Source organism: Psammomys obesus, unplaced genomic scaffold (genome assembly GCF_907164565.1).
Source record: "Psammomys obesus unplaced genomic scaffold, mPsaObe1.curated_primary_1811, whole genome shotgun sequence".
NCBI classification, from domain to species: Eukaryota; Metazoa; Chordata; class Mammalia; order Rodentia; family Muridae; genus Psammomys; species Psammomys obesus.
The window spans coordinates 4,540,787-4,558,134 of record NW_026594418.1 but is presented as its reverse complement, the minus strand read 5'-3'; the positions used below and the strand labels follow the sequence as shown (position 1 = coordinate 4,558,134).

Here is a 17,348-nt window from a genome sequence, read left to right as displayed (position 1 = left end):
GACAAGGCTGCCCACTGTCTCCATATCTCTTCAACATAGTGCTGGAAGTCCTTGCTAGAGCAATAAGACAGTTGAAGGAGATCAAGGGGATACAGATGGGAAAAGAAGAAGTCAAATTATCACTATTTGCAGATGATATGATAGTATATATGAGTGACCCCAAAAACTCTACCAGGGAACTCCTACAGCTGATAAACACCTTCAGCAAAGTGGCCGGATATAAAATTAACTCAAAAAAATCAGTAGCACTCCTGTATACAAAAGACAAAAGGGCTGAGAAAGAAATTAGAGAAACAACACCATTCACAATAGCCACAAATGACATGAAGTACCTTGGCGTAACCCTAACCAAGCAAGTCAAACACTTGTATGAAAAAAATTTCAAGTCTCTGAAGAAAGAATTAGAGGAAGATATGAGAAGATGGAAAGATCTCCCATGCTCATGGCTTGGCAGGATTAACATAGTAAAAATGGCCATCTTACCAAAAGCAATCTACAGATTTAATGCAATTCCCATCAAATTGCCAGCACAATTCTTTACAGACCTGGAAAGAAAAATTCTCAACTTCGTATGGAATAACAAGAAACCGAGAATTGCTAAAACAATCCTCTACAATAAAAGATCTTCTGGAGGTATCTCCATCCCTGATCTTAAGTTGTACTATAGAGCAACAGTTATAAAAACTGCATGGTACTGGCATAGAAACAGAATGGTGGATCAATGGAATCGAACAGAAGACCCAGAAATAAACCCACACGCTTACGGACACCTGATTTTTGACAAAGATGCCAAAACCATACAATGGAAAAAAGATAGCATCTTTAACAAATGGTGCTGGTCCAACTGGATGTCTACATGTAGAAAAATGCAAATAGATCCATACTTATCACCCTGCACAAAACTGAAGTCCAAGTGGATCGAAGACCTCAACATAAAACCAGACACATTAAATCGGCTAGAAAAAAAAGTGGGGAATACCCTAGAACTCATTGGTACAGGAGAAAACTTCCTGAACAGAACACCAACAGCACAGGCTCTAAGAGCAACAATCAATAAATGGGACCTCATGAAACTGAAAAGCTTCTGTAAAGCAAAGGACACCGTCATCAAAACAAAGCGACTGCCTACAGATTGGGAAAGAATCATCACCAACCCTCTATCTGACAGAGGACTCATATCCAATATATATAAAGAACTAAACAAGCTGAAAAGCAACAAACCAAGTAATCCACTTAAAAAATGGGGAACAGAGCTAAAGAGAGAATTCTCTGCAGAGGAATATCGAATGGCAGAGAAGCACTTAAAGAAATGCTCAACCTCATTAGCCATTAGGGAAATGCAAATCAAAACAACCCTGAGATTTCACCTTACACCCATCAGAATGGCCAAGATGAAAATCTCAAGGGACAACACATGCTGGAGAGGTTGTGGAGAAAGGGGAACCCTTCTCCACTGCTGGTGGGAATGTAAACTGGTACAACCACTCTGGAAATCAATCTGGCGCTTTCTCAGACAACTAGGAATAGCGCTTCCTCAAGATCCAGCCATACCACTCCTAGGCATATACCCAAAAGAGGCGCAAGTACACAACAAGGACATTTGTTCAACCATGTTTGTAGCAGCTTTATTTGTAATAGCCAGAAGCTGGAAACAACCCAGATGCCCCTCAACTGAAGAATGGATGCAGAAACTGTGGTACATCTATACAATGGAGTATTACTCAGCAATGAAAAATAAGGAAATCATGAAATTTGCAGGTAAATGGTGGGACTTGGAAAGGATCATCCTGAGTGAGTTGACCCAGAAGCAAAAAGACACTCACGGTATATACTCACTCATATAAACATACAATATAGAATAAACCCACTAAAAGCTGTACATCTAAACAAACTAAGCAAAAGAGAGGACCCTAACTAAAATGTTCAATCCCCATCCTGAAAGGCAAAGAGGATGGACATCAGAAGAAAACGAAAATAGGAAACAACCTCGGAACCCGCTACAGAGGGCCTCTGAAAGCCAGAAGAAAACAGGAAACAACCTTGAAACCTGCCACAGAGGGCCTCTGAAAGCTTCTGCAGTATAGACTGTCAAAGCAGATGCTGAGCCTGATGGCCAACTGATGGGCAGAGTGAATGGAATTTTATGTAAGAAGTGGGAAATAGTAAGAGCTGGAGGGAACGGGAACTCCACAAGCAGAGCAACAGAACAAGATAATTTGAACACAGGGAACTTCCCAGAGACTCATACTCCAACCAAGGACTATTTGTGGAGATGACTTGGAACCCCTGCACAGGTGTAGCCCATGGCAGTTCAGTGTCCAAGTGGGTTACATAGTAATGGGAAGAGGGACTGCCTCTGACATAATCTGATTGGCCTGCTCGTTGATCACCTCCCCCTGAGGGGGGAGCAGCCTTACCAGGCCACAGTAGAGGACAATGCAGCCACTTTTGATGAGAACTGATAGACTAAGATCAGAAAGAAGGAGAGGAGGACCTCCCCTATCAGTGGACTTGGGGAGTGGCATGCATGCAGAAAGGGGAGGGAGGGTGGGATCGGCAGGGGAGGAGGGAGGGGCTCATGGGGGGATACAAAATGAATAAAGTGTAATTAATAAAAAAAAAGATTTATAAAAAAAATAAAACACAAATGTAATAACTTTTAGCTCAAATGTTCAACTAATGAAATCAATGTAGCTAATGCATGCATCTGCATTTCTGTTTTCAGGTAACATTCTTAATTTGTGTAGTTATTTTGTCTTTCATTGTGGTGAAATGGGATCTCTTACTGACCTAGAACTTGGCAAGTGGTTTAGACTGATTGGGATCTACCTGACTATATCCCTCCAGCACTGCAATTATAAGCATGTACCATCATACTTGTTTTTTTTTTCTTTCATCTGCAGGTTTTAGAGACTGATTCCCGTTTTCAAACACCCTACCACCAGAGCTCTCTCTCCTGCTCCACAAACTTAACTAAATAATTTTTTTCCCACTTCTCTTTGTTTCTTTCATGATACACACAGAGGTAGATTTAGTAACATCCTTTGTGCTTCTCAGACTGGTCAAGTTGAGAAGCAAGATTGTTTATCAAAAATCTACTGTTTGTTCACACGTTTTGCAATACTTCTGAAAGCTTCCCCCAAAGACTTGCTTATCTCACAATATAAAATAATCTCAATCTCCAGTATTATCCCAAAGTTCAGAGACAAGGCCCTTTTGGAAACTAAGGAATTCTTTGAGGTAAGCCCCTGTGAACAAAAGAAGTCCCACCTCTAGTATCCAATGGTACAGAGTAAACATTTCAGTTCTGAGAAGGACAAAGGGGCACGTAGGGAGGATGAGGGTCAATGTAAGCCCTGTAACTCCACAGCCTGAATCTGGGGATGTGACAACATGTGAGACATCCCAAGGACTTGCAGTAACCCACTCTTACAGCTTCAATGGTTGTGGCCCACACGGCCTCTCTATCGAACTGATGTTCCTTCCTTCTTTCAGTTCTCCATCACAGCTGCTCCATGTACCTGGCACCTGCAACTTCTTTGGGCCATCATTGCATTTTTAGTTTTACTTTCACAGCTTCAAGCATAACCTTTGTAGGTTGCTTGTAGGGATCTTCAAAGTCTCTCACAGTGTCTGGCCTTCCTTAGAAACCTGGTTGAAGCCTCTGTAAGCCTGTGACTCTTACTTTCTGCATGCTACAAATCTTGTGTACAGCTCCAGCAGTCTTGTGGAAGAGTGGGGGAAAGGATAGAAGGAACCGGAGGAACAAGAACTCCACAAGAAGACCAACAGAGGCAACTAACCTAGGCTCATGGGGGCCTTCAGACTAAAACACCAACCAAAGTGCATGCATGACCGGACTCCCCCTCAACACGTACATGTAACTGATGGGCAGCTTGGTCTTCATGTGGGTTTCCTAGCAAGTGGAGTGGGGCCTGACTCTGACAGGGATTCTTTTGCCTGCTTTGGATCACTTTCCCCCAGCTGGGTGACCTTGTCTGGCTTCAGCAGAAGAGGATGTGCTTAGGCCTGATGTGGCTTGATGTGCCAGGGTGGGTTGTTATTATTGGTGGGGGCTCCCTTTTTCTGAGAAGAAGAGGAGGAGGAGAAGAGAAAAGAGGGTGGGATGGAGTGGGACCTGGAGGAGAGGAGGGAGGGGGCTTCGATCGGGATGTAAAGTGAATAAATAAACTTAATTAAGTACAGAGTCAATAACTAGGTCTGCTGCCAGCTTGAGCAGCAGCTGCCCTCTACCTCCCATGACTTACTGGGGTCTCTGTGTGCTTGATGATTGGATAGGAGGAAACATTTTTCTGTGTAAGCAGGAACCCGGAAGATTTCTTTTCAAACTAAAGTCTTTCACATGAGTTAAAAGCTAGTATCTTTGAGCCTGAGATGGGTGGAGTGTGTCCAATCCTGAGATATTCTCAAGGCATTTTTTAAAAATTGTCTTCATGTAAGGTACTCAGCCTCATTTTAATGTCCTTAATTTCTTCAGCTGTCACTTTTACATACTCTCTGTTCCAGAGCAAATGAAAAGCTTAAAAGATATCTCAATGTGTGTATGAAATTCCCAAAGTAACAAAAATATTAAATAAGAGAAAATACATATATTAAAAACCTTTCTTCTCTGAGATCTGGCTCACAGCTCTCTTTGAAAAACATGTGTAAAGGAGCTGGAGAGATAGTGCACCAGTTAAGTCTTCCAGTGGACCTGGCTTCAGTTCTTAGCAATCCACATGGCAGCTCACAACTGCTTGCATCTCCAGTTCAGGGGATCTTGCACCTTCACAGACATACATGCAGGCCAAACACCAATGCAATGAAATAAAAATGAATATATCTGAAAAAATAAAAAAGAACAACTTGCCTAAAAGCAGCCAGCTAAAGAGAACTTGAATGTTAGGCTACCACAAAACATTTTCCGGTTTTGGTGGGATACGCAATGAAGACTTCACTAGACTATTTGTGGAAACTTTGGGCATACATTTCACTCTGTCTTTGTCTATTCTTTTTTTTTTTTTTTTAAGTATTACATAGTCTTTGTTTGATGTCTTAAGCAAACCACAGTTGGTGCCTTTCAGTGGTAAAAGGCAGCATCCTTGACATAGGGATTTCTAATTAAAACAGCATCATCCAGAACAGACAGTTACTTCCTGACGTTTAGCCACTGCCTGTAACAGACCAGTGAGCACAAATTGAAACACAGGTGAGTCTTCTTGTTTCTGAGACAATGATAGAGTTTTCCCAGTGTTTAAACATACTCATATGCCCAGTTATATTAATCTAAGTACAAAACCATTTAATAGGTTTGAGGTGACACCCCCATCTTTGTGGAAAATAGAAGATTACTATTTAAGTCCAATCTTATCCTGAGAAAGAGAGAGCAGAGATAGTACATGTGCAACTGGTTTTGTTATTTTAAAAGAGATCATATCCACTTTACTACAGGTCAGTTTTACAAAAATATTGTTAGCCATTCATGATCTCAATTTTGATGTATGAATTAAATTATGGCACACATTAAAAGCCACGAGACATTTGTTTTTGTGGTAAATAAGGCAGTGGAATTATTCATTGGTAGCCTTTTAAAGATAAGCTAGTAGGTCTGCCTTTTCTTCCTTCTTAATTCCAGCAAAGCTCATTTTTGTTCCAGGGATGTACTTTTTGGGATTCTACAAATACTCCATCAGGGTGTCCTCTCCCCAGGTGATACGTTTGTTCTTGTTGGCATCTGTGTAGGAGAATCCAGTGGCCTGACCTGTCCTCCACCCAAAAAGACCGTGGAGATTGGGCCCAGTCTTATGCTTGCCCCCCTTTCCCATACTGCAGCCCTGGGCACACCTCTGAACAAAAATCTTGTTGCCTTTCTCAACATCACCCATTTTTTTTTAATTCGCTCCAGGCTGGTTGACACCGGAAATGTTACGTCCCGAAGACCGATATCCTGCTCTCTCTGTCCATTCCTTTTTTAATCAATCAAAAGAGGATAACACGGGTCAGTGAGAAGGATCAGTGGGTAAAATCACTATTGCAAAAAACTGGTGTCCTGAATTCAGTCCCTGAAATCTGCAGTGGAAGGAGAAAACTGATTCCTGAAAGTGGTTATCACTCACACATATGCAATGGAACGTATGTTTGTCTGTACTTGTACATACAGATCACACACACATGCACACACACACACCACCTACTACTACTAAGTAATTTTCAAAGAAAAAAGAAGGGGGAGGGGGAAAGATGTCTCAGTGGATGAGAGAAACTGTTATTTTTGTAAAGAACTCCGGGTTGACAGTCCCAGCACCTAAGTGGTAATTTACAACCATTTGAAATTCCAATTTTCAGGGACCCACCTTCTTCTGACCTTGAGCATCAGGCATGCACATGGTACACAGACATACATGCAGGCAAAATATGCATACACATAAAATAAAATAATAAAAAAATAAATCTTAAAAATAAATAAGACAAAAGTTTCAAAAAGAAAAAAAAAAGAGATAGTGGCCATCTTGCAGTTATAACTTAGAAATTCCAAAAGCTAACAGAAATGAGACACTGTTGACATCTGCTCACTGTGCCTAACTCAATCCTGAGCAGTTGGACACACTCAACATTGAATAGTTGTGTGAGTTAAGGAGGTACATTGTTATGCCTAGTTAGTGAGACTCCCCAAAGACCACCAGGAATTAACTCCACTGCAAAACACATGAGGGTTTATTGGATACAAGCACAAGCCTGGGTCACAAACTTCTCTGTGGAAGCAGGAGAGGAATGCAGTAGGGCTGTCTAGGGGAACAAGGTTTTTAAAGGAAAAAAACTGCAAGTGGTGGGTTGCATGCTTTGGCGTTACATGACTGGGTAAGGGAACCTGACTTTTGAAATGATTGGCTTACTTTAGGTTTCAAGTCTATAAATGGTTCTGGCCTGGCTATCTGGGTTGGTTTCCTAGCAATTGTATCTTTAGTGGGCAGGAAAAGAATGCAGTAAAGCTAGTTCCTCCCTGCAGGTGGCTGGACATGTCTCTACATGTCTGGTCTTTGTTCAGGCTTGTGCTTTAAACTTTAAACCAAGACCCCCCCCCCCAAAAAAAAACCCTAATTTTTAATTATTTGGTCTCTCAATATGCTTATCATCACCACGTAGTTAATCTTACTTCTTTATTTCCTTAATTCATTGTGTTTTAGCCCATCGGAAAGGTTTTTATCTTAGTGGTTCTAAGGTGGATTTTATACTTAGAGGTGGATGCCTGCCCTCAAATGTTAGATATCAGCTATATGAATATGTGTTGTTTTCGCTCAGGTGGAAAAGTTGCATTGATGTGGTTCATATAACAGCTAACATCTACTTCTGGTCTTTCTCAAGATTTTCACTCTTCTTTGTTAGTTCTTTGCTTTTAATATACAGTTTACACTTGTTAGAGAAAGTTGAAAATATAAACATAAACAAATAAGGGAAATTATTTGTATTAAAGATAAACTAAATAGTATGTTTTGCTTCCTTTCTTGCCTTTGCTAATTATATAACTTTGAAAATGTTGTTGGGAATCTTTGTGTGTATAAAGTTTAGTGTTCTGTTTTATACCTATGACTATACTATAATTATTTATTTCATGTTATTGTCTGAATAAATATTTCATAACAACAGAATGTGTTACAACATGCATCTTTTAAAAAGTAAGTGCTATAATGGATATCTTTTTAAATAAAACTTTCTCCTCTTCCAAGCTTCTGTTGTTAGGAGGGAGTTCCAGAACACTGCTGTGTTGAAGCGTCACACATTTTAAGACTCTTGGTATTTGTTGGCAAATGAAACACATTACTGTTTCTGTCTTCATTCAGTTACTATGAAGTCACTGTTTTACCTGTAACAACCTTTGCTATTTCACAGATCAAAATGCTTGTACCTCTTTGTTAAACATGGGTGTTGCTATTAGAGATGGACAATTTGGTATGAAAACTTTTGTTTTCTAATTCCAATTTCCCTGTTATGAAGTAGTTTCTCCTTTATGTCCTTTGTAGACTACTCACTCTTTTGAAGATTTTACTTCTAAAAGTTTATGTGTATGAATATTGGACTACATGTATGTATGTGTTCAGTGCCTTGGATACAAGAAGAGGGATTCAAATCCCCTGGAACTGAGTTATAAATAGTCGTGAGCTGTCATCTGGGTACTGGGAACCAAACCTACATCTTTTGTAAGAACAGTGAGTTCTCTTAAGCCCTAAGCCATCAGAGAGCTCCATGGACTACTCATGTTTACAGTCATGAATTTCTAGAGAGGACAAAAATAAATAAATAAATAAATAAATAAAAAAGCAACAACAACAAAAGCCAAAAGAACACTCTAAACTTTTAAAAAATTTATAACATTGCTGATGTTTAAACTGTTCTAGTCACCTTCCTGTAACAAAAACAAGCCAGAAAAAAATGCTGGTTTTGTTTGTTTGTTTTTTAATCACAGTCCTGTGAACAGAGTGGAATTTTCTTGCCCTGCCCTTAGCTTGTACCCATATCATTGATGTTTCATGAGACTAGGAGATAAAAACCTGTCAGACAGTTTAAAGACAGGGACCTCCATTTTTTTTTAAAAAATTTTTTTGTTTATTTTTGCAGATATTTTTTTAATTTTCTTTTTAAAGATTTATTTATTTTTTATTAATTACAATTTATTCACTTTGTATCCCAGCTGTAGCCCCCTTCCTCATCCCCTTCCAGTCCCACCCTCTCTCCCTCTTCTCCCATGCCCCAACCCAAGTCCCCTGATAAGGGAGGTCCTTCTCCCCTTCTATCTGACCCTAACCTTTCAGGTCTCATCAGGACTGGCTGTGTGGGACCTCTATTCTTGTTCTTGCCCAGAAGATAGAGTTCTGTCCTGGTGTGAAGCCAGAAATATTGTATGTGTATTGACTTGTGATGTGATATATATATATATATATATATATATATATATATATATATATATATATATATATATATATATCACAAGATATACAGATATATATTAGCACAGCTGCCTGGAAGCTATCAGTAAGGCTGATATCAGACTCCAGTTCACATTCCTATATGGAGAGGGGCAAAGTTATCATGTGACTGCTAACTGCCATGCCGCCCCTCCCCATGCCTCTACTCTGTTTCTGCCAGAAAAGCTCTAAAAAGCCTTTACACTAGCAGGTCAGTGTCCCCCTGCTCTTCCTAAATAGAAGTTCTGCTTGCTTCTAATCTCATAAGCTTCCATGCCATAATAAACTTTCTAAAATCCACCCTCCTGCTGTCTGTGAAATTTATTCTGCAACCATGAAACAAAGAACCCAGATCCCACTGGCCCTAGGTGGCTTTGGTGCCCATTGATTTTCAGGAGACAATAGCCTGAGTGCTGTTCACTTGAGCTGAGAAAGCCTCAGGCATATCAGGATCCCCTGCTTTCTTCTCTGTGTCACTCACTCTCTTCCTTTTTATTGCTCTGGTTCTGATCTCTATTTGTAGGTGGCCAATGTGGTTCTGCATCTCTATGTGATTAGAGACATCTTCCTGGGGTTTTTGTCTTTGAAGGCTGTTTTGCTGTGTTCAGGAATACTGGAAGAAATTTTAGAGAAACATCATGCTAACCTCTCTTTTCTGAAGCTAAAATACATCGTTTCTCCCTGAGGAACCAATTCTTTAGAAAATAAAGCTTAAAGGCAAATGCAACTAAAGGCCACCTAACTTAAATTTCATTTAGTCTTATTGTGTATGTGTCTTGCTTCCAGATTCATTTTACTAGGCATGCAGGGTTTGTTTCTGGATGTTTGTCAAGTTTGTATTTTATATGGTACTGGGTTTTATGGATTTTCCTGGAAGTTTCTGTTATTCACCAGCTCTCAATTTTGGAAGACTTGATAGGCAGAGTAAATATTCCTTGACAAGTCTTTTGGTGTGGACTTTTTCCCATTAAATTTAACTTGCCTTTTTGAATTGGCTTTGAATAAGATAGTTCTTGCTTTTGAGGGTTAATTTTGGAGGCTTTGGTTATTCATCTGCACTTGTAATTTAAAAATAAATTAATTCTGGGAGTTCATATGTCCATTGGTCCTGTTGTATTTAGAAGGCTTGGCTTCTTTTGTGTCTTCTGTCACCACGGTCTCTGCTCTTACAATCTTTCTTCCTCCTCTTCTGTAGAGTTCCCAGAACCCCGAGGAGAGGGATTTGATGCAAATATCCCATTTAGGACTGAGTGTTCTGAAGTCTCTCACTCTCTGTACATTGTCCAGTTCTGAGTCTCTGTATTTGTTTCCCTCTGCTGCAGGAGAGAGCTTTTATGACGATTGATGAACAAGGCACTGATCTCTGAGCATAAGAGGATGTCATTAGGAATCACGTTATTGTCATATTCTTTAGCAGAGCTGTAGTATGCAGTAGTATGTGCCTTTCCCTGATGTCCATGACTCGTATAGTCTCAGGTTCTTGGCTTTCTGAGAAATGTTAGGCATAGATTCCAGCTCATGGAATGATTCTTAAATCCAATCAAATAGTCCTTGGTTACTACCAGAACGTTTGTAGCACTATTGCACCACTGTATTTTGCAGGCAGGTGAGCACTGTAGAACACAGGTTTTGTAGCTGGGTTGGTGGTTACCTTTCTCCTTTGGTAGTGTGCAGAAAGTACTCTTACCTTCCAGTATCACTAACACTATTAAGTCGAGGTGAAAGCTGTAGTTAGGAGTTAGATCCACTCCATGTTCAATGAGTTATGTAGGTGTTGTCTTTGGCAACGGGGCCTTGCCATCAGTTTGTGTAGAGTAACCCAATAGCAAAAATATTTAAAAGAATTAAATTTTTTTTAAATGTATGCTTTTTTTTCTTTTTTAATCAAGTTTATTTATTTATTAATTTTGCATCCCGACCATAGCCTCCTCCTTGTTCTTCTGGTCCCACCCTCCCATCTTCTTCCTTCTTCTCACAAAAGGGGGCCGACCGCACCCCTATATCAACTAACCCCTGCGCTTCGAGTCTCATCAGGACTGAACACATCCTCTTCCACTGAGGCCAGGCAGGGTAGCCCTGTTAGGGGGAGGTGATCCAATAGCAGGCAATAGAGTCCATGTCAGAAACAGCCCACCTTCTACTTTCTAGGGCACTCCCCATAAAGACCAAGCTGCCCATCAGTTACATATGTGTAGGGGGCCTAGGTCCTGACCATGCAAGCTTGTTTGGTTGGTGCTTAAGTCTCTGTAAGCCCCCGTGAGCCTAAGTTAGTTGACTCTGTTGGTCTTCTTATGGAGTTCTTGTCCCCTCCAGGTTCTTCGATCCTTCCCCTGACAGTTTCACAAGGCTTCCTGAGCTCTGCCCCATGTTTGGCTGTGAGTCTCAGCACCTGTTTCAGTCCGCTGTTGGGTGGAGCCTCTCAGAGGACAGTTATGATAGTCTCCTCTCTGCAAGCATAGGTGAGTATCATTAATACTCTCAGGAGCTGGTTCTCCACTGTAGGGTGGGACTCAGGTTAGAACAGGCAAGTGCCTGAGTGCTGAGCTTTACCTCTGTCACTTCCAGCTCTTACGTGGAGTGCTTTGCCATATGTTCTATGTTTGTTTGCTCATTTTCGGTGTAGCTCTGGATCAGGCACAGTGATTTCTCCGGAAGTCGGAACACAAATGCACTCCAACCTATTCATGGACCTTTGCAGATTAGCGTGGCTCTGTATTGTGAGCCTCTTGACTAAGCTTGATTTGATCGCCTCACTCCTAATTTAGCAGTCTGAGATGCTGCACTTTCCTGGAGGAAAATGTTCACAGACATTGCTCCACCCCCCCCCCATATCATCGCTTTCTCACTAGCATTAACGTTGATCTCCCCCAAACAACAACAACAAAAATCTCAAAACAATCCCTCCCCCAACCAAAGCAACCACCTCTTCACTTTAAAAAAAGCCCGGACACACTTAGCGGACTGGAAAGCTGACTAAAAAGATTTGTATTTCCTGTTCTGATTTCTGCTCTGAAAGAAATAAAGCAGCAACCTGAACTTAGTTCCTTTTATCTCCACAGTGAGTCAAAGTCCCAATTTCTGCTGTCTTTCCTCTCCGACTATTTGATACACTTAGCAGCATTGCTCTGCCTGGCGTTCCCCTATAGGACAGATTGAATTTAACAAATGTACACCAAGAATGATAGCTGACACTAATTCAATGAGCAGAAGGCTAAATCCAATAAGAATTCTTGAGGTAATGGAGATGGGTATGCTATGCAGAGCTCTGAAGAGTCAGAGAGATTAACTTGAGACTACACAACTCCTTTGACTATGTAACCACTAGGAAATGACAAAGCACTTTAAAGCAGGGTGACGCTGGAGCCTAAAGATTTATTTTAAAAAAGCTAACAAAGCATCATGGTCATGCTGATGCAATAATTTTGCAATCCAGTGGGCTGTTAGTTTCAAGCAAAGGAAGGCATTACCTAAATGCAATCCGAAATGAACACATTAATTGGCAAAGCTGCTATCCCTGAACATGAATAAACTATTGAATGATTTTTAACTAACTCAGATGGATATTAGTCCAATCTAAAAATCTGTGAAGATTGTCTGCAAAGCTTTAAAAAATATAAATAAGTCACACTAGAGATAACAGGGTAAAGAAGGGAAGAAGAAAAGATTTAAAATGATTTAAAAAAAGACTGGTTGATTTAATGTATGTAGATGAAAGCTGTGGACCAGCACTTCCCATGAGACTTCATGGCGGATTGCCACTGATGGCAAGTCTCAGAAAACTAAGGAGAACCTTGCAGCTGGGCCCCATGCTTCATCTTCCACTGCATCAGCCCTTCTCAGTGGGATGGCAGGATTAGGGCTAGGGCTGATGGCATAATGGAATCTGTGCTTGCCTGGGCTGATTGCGTTTCTGATCCTGGCACCAGCATTGGGATGACAGCTGCTTTGCAACCTTCTGAGCAACAAATGGGGGGGCAGCATCTCAACTGCTTGTGCGTATTCAGCCATCGAATATTGACAATTAAGGAGAAGACAGTTCACACGTGTGGGACTCTTACTAAACAGTATATAAAATATTCAGTCAAGGATTGGGGAGGGTTTGAAGATCCCACTGTGAATTTTCCATGACTGAGCTGAGTTCTTTTAAAATATATACACGATCAGTGAATTATGATAATTCTTTGGTATGGGATGGTTGTATAAAGATATTTGAACATTACATATGCAATTCACATATGTACATCAGAGGAAGACTGTCAAGCTTTAGGAGTAGTGTAGTAGGACATGATATTGAAATTGCCTAAGATTTGTTAAAATTCAGAATGGATGCCACGAAAGGAAGAATATGGGAAAAAAAGAATTTTTTTTCTTTTTTTTTTTTTTAGGATTAAAACTTTCTAAACTAGTAAAATGAAGTATTGTGCCATAAAAATAAAATGTGTCAGTATATTACATTTTAGTGAAAAGAAACTGGTTAGATGTATCTGTGCTGATGTTTATCCTAAAAATTGAAGCTGTGCATAGCATCGAGTTTATACTATATTCATATCAAGGAATTATTTTTTTTGCTTAAATAATAAATCTTTACTGTCTGTTTTTTCAATTAAAGGTTACCATCTTTTATATTGCATAAAATGTTGGGCAAAACCATGGAATTTGTGTAGTAAATGTAGATAGAACAAGAACAACCCTATTCAATCAACCTTCTGTTACAATATGAAATGTTACTTATATGATCATGTTACTTTCAAATTTGTCATAGTTTCTCTTCCCTATGGAAACTCAGTAAATTGAATTTTATTGTTTCTTTTTCTGAAATGGCTTTATCATATCAAATGAGGCTTTCCAATTTTGCTCAACATTTGATAATCAATACATTTACCATCTTAATGGAATAAAAAAGAAAATGTAACCTCAACACATGTAGAAAAATTCAACACTGATTTATAACTTAAAAAAATTTCAAGCAAACTAGAAATAGAAGGAGCTTTTACAGTCTTATAAAGAGCATGCATATAAAACCTACTGTTGATATCACAGTTATTGATGACAGGTTGAATGCTTCCCATGACAACAAATCAGAGCTATCTGCTTTCCTACTCAGGATACCAGGAACCCAAGACAGAATGAAATGGTAGTTAAAAATATTAAAGGAATAGAGATTGAAATGGAAGAATAGAATTGTTTGTATTCATGGACAAGACTGCACAATTTTTTCAAATCCCAATACACATATTTACAAACTTAAGAGATATTTTAGATATTATTTTGTTCAATATTCTGATATTTCATTTGGCTTTTGTATGTATTAGTAATAGGGGGGTATTGGAGTCAACTTCTGCCACTGTGTTGGGGTTAATCTATAGTTTTACAGCTAGCAGTATTATTTGAAACAAAATTTTGTGCACCTTTTGTGGCACATAATATTTTGACTTTTAATATCCTTTTGGTATATTGTACTTTTGATGACCAAATAGTGACCTTCATGATCAATTTTGACTAGTTTTTGTTTGGAGTCTGTTTTGTCAGATAGTAGAATAGATATACCTTCTGTTTTCTACCTTCTGTTTTCCTACTAGTTCTTTTGTTTAGAATACTCTTTTCAACCCCCTTCCCATTAAAAGAAGTATCCATTATTGATGGTGAGGTATGTTCCTTGGGAGCAGGATAAAGATGGATCTTATTTTAGGCTTTGTCTTTTTAAGGGGGAATTGAGACCATTAATATTCAGAGTTATTATTATAAGGTGTGTGTTAATTTTTGCCATTTTATTCATTTTACAGATTTTTCTTTTTAGGATTCTATTGATGAACTATTCTGATATTGTTTATTACATGTGACCTCTTTGATGTGTTTGTTCTTTATAAGTTAAAGTTTTCTTTCTAATATTCTCTGTAGAGATGGCTTGGTCATAAATTCATCTAATCTGTGTTTATCTTGGAATGTTTTATTTCTCTTTCAATTTAATAGATAATTTTGCTAGGTATAATAGTCTTGATTGACAGTTGTGATCTTTCTGAACTTGTAATAAATTCTTTTAGACCTTTCTGGCTTTAAAACTTTCTACAAATTAATTATGGATTATTATGTGTCTGCCTTTATAAGTGACTTTTCTTTTGTCTCTTGAAGGTCTCAATGCCCTTTCTTTTGTGCCTTTAATATTTTAAGAGAACTATGTTGTGGTGAGTTTCTTTTTTTTAATTTTTTCTTTATTAATTACGTTTTATTCACTTTGTATCCCCCCTGTGGTTCTCTCCCTCCTCCCTTCCCAATCCCTCCCTTCCTCCACCCTCTGCATGCATGCCCCTCCCCAAGTCCTGTGATAGGGGAGGACTTCTTTTCCTTCTTTCTGATCCTAGTCAATTAGGTCTCATCAGGAGTGGCTGCCTTGTCCTCTTCTGTGACCTGGTAATGCTGCTTCCCCCTCAGGGGGAGGTAATTAAAGAGCAGGCCAATCAGTTCATGTCAGAGACAGTCCCTGTTCCTATTACAATGGAACCCACTTTGATTCTGAACTGCCATGGGCTACATCTGTGCAGGGATCTTAGGTTATCTCCATGCATAGTCCTTGGTCGGAGTATGAGTCTCAGGAAAGACCCCTGTGCTCAGATTTTTTGGTTCTGTTGCTCTCCTTGTGGAGTTCCTGTCCTCTCCATATCTTACTGTTTCACACTTCTTTCCTAAGATTCCCTGCACTCTGCCCAAAGGTTGCCCATAAGTCTCAGCATCTGCATTGATAGTCTGCAGGGCAGAGCCTTTCAGAAGTCCTCTGTGTCAGGCTCCTGACTTGTTCCCTCTTTTCTCCTTCTTCTGATGTCCATCCTCTTTGCCTTTCTGGATAGGAATTGAGCATTTTAGCCAGAGTCCTCCCTCTAGATTAGTTTCTTTTTTTTTTGTTACTTTATTATTATTATTATTATTATTATTATTATTATTATTATTATTATTATTGTTAATTACACTTTATTCATTTTGTATCTCCCCATAAGCCCCTCCCTCCTCCCCTCCCGATCCCACCCTACCTCCCCTTTCTGCATGCATGCTCCTCCCCACCTCCACTGATAGGGGAGGTCCTCCTGTCCTTCCTTCTGATCTTAGTCTATCAGATCACCTCAGGAATGGCTGGATTGTCTTCTTCTGTGGCCTGGTAAGGCTGCTCACCCCTCAGGGGGAGGTGATCAAAGAGCAGGCCAATCAGTTTATGTCAGAGGGAGTCCCTCTTCACTATGTAAACCACTTGGACACTAAACTGCCATGGGCTACATCTGTGCAGGGGTTCTAGGTTATCTCCATGAATAGTCCTTGGTTGGAGTATGAGTCTCTGGGAAGTTCCCTGTGTTCAAATTTTCTTGTTCTGTTGCTCTCCTTGTGGAGTTCCTGTCCCCTCCAGCTCTTGCTATTTCCCACTTCTTACATAAAATTCCATTCTCTCTGCCCGCCAGTTGGCCATCAAGCTCAGCATCTGTTTTGATAGTCTGTAGGGCAGAGACTTTCAGATGCCCTTTGTGGCAGGTTCCTAGGTTGTTTCCTGTTTTCTTCTTCTTCTGATGTCCATCCTCTTTGCCTTTCAGGATGGGGATTGAACATTTTAGTTAGGGTCCTCTCTTTTGCTTAGTTTGTTTAGATGTACCGATTTTAGTGGGTTTATCCTATGTTGTATGTTTATATGAGTGAGTATATACCGTGTGTGTCTTTTTGCTTCTGGGACAACTCACTCAGGATGATCCTTTCCAGGTCCCACCATTTACCTGCAAATGTCACGATTTCCTTATTTTTCATTGCTGAATAATACTCCATTGTATAGATGTACCACAATTTCTGCATCCATTCTTCAGTTGAGGGGCATCTGGGCTGTTTCCACCTTCTGGCTATTACAAATAAAGCTGCTAGAAACATGGTAGAGCAAATGTCCTTTTTGTGTACTTGAGCCTCTTTTGGATATATGCCTAGGAGTGGTATAGCTGGATCTTGAGGAAGCGCTATTCCTAGTTGTCTGAGAGAGCACCAAATTGATTTCCAGAGTGGTTGTACAAGTTTACATTCCCACCAGCAGTGGAGGAGGGTTCCCCTTTCTCCACAACCTCTCCAGCATGTGTTGTCACTTGAGTTTTTCATCTTGGCCATTCTGATGGGTGTAAGGTGAAATCTCAGGGTTGTTTTGATTTGCATTTCCCTAATGGCTAATGAGGTTGAGCATTTCTTTAAATGCTTCTCTGCCATTTGATATTCCTCTACAGAGAATTCTCTGTTTAGCTCTGTTCCCCATTTTTTAAGTGGATTACTTGGTTTGCTGCTTTTCAGCTTTAGTTCTTTATATATACTGGATATGAGTCCTCTGTCAGATAAAGGGTTGGAGAAGATTCTTTCCCAATCTGTAGCCAGTCATTT

General features: G+C 39.8%; 1 pseudogene; it reads right to left on the bottom strand.

The window, feature by feature from the left end:
• Positions 1 to 5,570: 5,570 nt before the first annotated feature.
• LOC129685430 (cytochrome c-like) lies at positions 5,571 to 5,885 on the bottom strand (annotated as a pseudogene).
• Positions 5,886 to 17,348: the final 11,463 nt, after the last annotated feature.